This window comes from Hyla sarda, chromosome 4, assembly GCF_029499605.1.
Source record: "Hyla sarda isolate aHylSar1 chromosome 4, aHylSar1.hap1, whole genome shotgun sequence".
In the NCBI taxonomy this organism is placed as follows: domain Eukaryota; kingdom Metazoa; phylum Chordata; class Amphibia; order Anura; family Hylidae; genus Hyla; species Hyla sarda.
This window is the reverse complement of record NC_079192.1, coordinates 43,872,864-43,875,363: the sequence shown is the minus strand read 5'-3', so window position 1 is coordinate 43,875,363 and position 2,500 is coordinate 43,872,864. Positions and strand designations below refer to the sequence as shown.

General features: G+C 41.4%; 4 non-coding genes across 4 annotated transcripts; 2 read left to right on the top strand and 2 right to left on the bottom strand.

Annotated features, from left to right (window-relative positions):
• Positions 1 to 368: 368 nt before the first annotated feature.
• On the bottom strand, positions 369 to 441 carry TRNAM-CAU (transfer RNA methionine (anticodon CAU)). Its single transcript has one exon. It is a non-coding gene; the product is annotated as a tRNA-Met (tRNA).
• A 114-nt stretch (positions 442 to 555) lies between these two features.
• TRNAE-UUC (transfer RNA glutamic acid (anticodon UUC)) lies at positions 556 to 627 on the top strand. Its single transcript has one exon. It is a non-coding gene; the product is annotated as a tRNA-Glu (tRNA).
• A 780-nt stretch (positions 628 to 1,407) lies between these two features.
• TRNAM-CAU (transfer RNA methionine (anticodon CAU)) lies at positions 1,408 to 1,480 on the bottom strand. The gene has a single exon. It is a non-coding gene; the product is annotated as a tRNA-Met (tRNA).
• A 114-nt stretch (positions 1,481 to 1,594) lies between these two features.
• Positions 1,595 to 1,666, top strand: TRNAE-UUC (transfer RNA glutamic acid (anticodon UUC)). Its single transcript has one exon. It is a non-coding gene; the product is annotated as a tRNA-Glu (tRNA).
• The last annotated feature ends 834 nt before the right edge of the window (positions 1,667 to 2,500 follow it).

Here is a 2,500-nt window from a genome sequence, read left to right as displayed (position 1 = left end):
CTTCTAAGCTAAACTCATGCCCATCTCTTAAGGAAATCAACAAAACCTCATGGCTAAAGACAAGAAAATTGCCCAGTTTTGTCTCTCATGGCTAAAGACAAGAAGTCAACCAAACCTCATGGCAAAAGATGGAAAAATTGCCCGGTGTGGGAATCAAACTCACAGTTATCAGATTATTAAATTCAAAGGCCGACCAGATCACTGCAGAGTTAAGCAGCTGGAGTTGGAGTTGTTCTTTGTGGATGAAAAAAGAAAATCATTACCCCACAGCTTTAAGCCATTCATTTGGTCCACTTGCCTTCTAAGCTAAACTCATGCCCATCTCTTAAGGAAATCAACAAAACCTCATGGCTAAAGCCAAGAAAAATTGCCCCGTGTGAGGATCGAACTCACGACCTTCAGATTATGAGACTGACGCGCTACCTACTGCGCTAACGAGGCAAGTGGCATGGTGGTTTGATCCAGTGCCAAGCGGATAATTCAAAAGAATACAAATTTTAGATCACTTTTTTACTTTTTTTTTTCCTCATACAAAAAAACTGTGGCAGAAGCAGGTCCCATATGGTCTAGCGGTTAGGATTCCTGGTTTTCACCCAGGCGGCCCGGGTTCGACTCCCGGTATGGGAATGTGTTTTTTTTATAAACTTGCAGGCAAGTTCAAAGGAGGGTGAGGTCATTTGAAAGTGAAGCGGACGGAGTTCTAGTTGGTCTTTGTGGGTGAAAAGAAAGAAATCGTAACACATCTGTTGTTAGCCATTTATTATATCGATTTTCTCAAGATCCCACTTGGCTTCAAAGCTAAACTCATCCCCATCTCCACTTTCTAACTCTATGATGCTAAGGAAGTCAACCAAACCTCATGGCAAAAGATGGAAAAATTGCCTGGTGTGAGGATTAAACTCACAGTTTTCAGATTATTAAATTCATAGGCCGACCAGATCACTGCAGAGTTAAGCAGCTGGAGTTGGAGTTGTACTTTGTGGATGGAAAAAGAAAATCATTACCCCACAGCTTTAAGCCATTCATTTGGTCCACTTGCCTTCTAAGCTAAACTCATGCCCATCTCTTAAGGAATTCAGCAAAACCTCATGGCTAAAGACAAGAAAATTGCCCAGTTTTGTCTCTCATGGCTAAAGACAAGAAGTCAACCAAACCTCATGGCAAAAGATGGAAAAATTGCCCGGTGTGGGAATCAAACTCACAGTTTTCAGATTATTAAATTCATAGGCCGACCAGATCACTGCAGAGTTAAGCAGCTGGAGTTGGAGTTGTTCTTTGTGGATGAAAAAAGAAAATCATTACCCCACAGCTTTAAGCCATTCATTTGGTCCACTTGCCTTCTAAGCTAAACTCATGCCCATCTCTTAAGGAAATCAACAAAACCTCATGGCTAAAGCCAAGAAAAATTGCCCCGTGTGAGGATTGAACTCACGACCTTCAGATTATGAGACTGACGCGCTACCTACTGCGCTAACGAGGCAAGTGGCATGGTGGTATGATCCAGTGCCAAGCGGATAATTCAAAAGAATACAAATTTTAGATCACTTTTTTACTTTTTTTTTTCCTCATACAAAAAAACTGTGGCAGAAGCAGGTCCAATATGGTCTAGCGGTTAGGATTCCTGGTTTTCACCCAGGCGGCCCGGGTTCGACTCCCGGTATGGGAATGTGTTTTTTTTATAAACTTGCAGGCAAGTTCAAAGGAGGGTGAGGTCATTTGAAAGTGAAGCGGATGGAGTTCTAGTTGGTCTTTGTGGGTGAAAAGAAAGAAATCGGAACACATCTGTTGTTAGCCATTTATTATATCGATTTTCTCAAGATCCCACTTGGCTTCAAAGCTAAACTCATCCCCATCTCCACTTTCTAACTCTATGATGCTAAGGAAGTCAACCAAACCTCATGGCAAAAGATGGAAAAATTGCCTGTTGTGTGGATTAAACTCACAGTTTTCAGATTATTAAATTCATAGGCCGACCAGATCACTGCAGAGTTAAGCAGCTGGAGTTGGAGTTGTACTTTGTGGATGGAAAAAGAAAATCATTACCCCACAGCTTTAAGCCATTCATTTGGTCCACTTGCCTTCTAAGCTAAACTCATGCCCATCTCTTAAGGAATTCAGCAAAACCTCATGGCTAAAGACAAGAAAATTGCCCAGTTTTGTCTCTCATGGCTAAAGACAAGAAGTCAACCAAACCTCATGGCAAAAGATGGAAAAATTACCTTCTAAGCTAAACTCATGCCCATCTCTTAAGGAAATCAACAAAACCTCATGGCTAAAGACAAGAAAATTGCCCAGTTTTGTCTCTCATGGCTAAAGACAAGAAGTCAACCAAACCTCATGGCAAAAGATGGAAAAATTGCCCGGTGTGGGAATCAAACTCACAGTTTTCAGATTATTAAATTCATAGGCCGACCAGATCACTGCAGAGTTAAGCAGCTGGAGTTGGAGTTGTTCTTTGTGGATGAAAAAAGAAAATCATTACCCCACAGCTTTAAGCCAT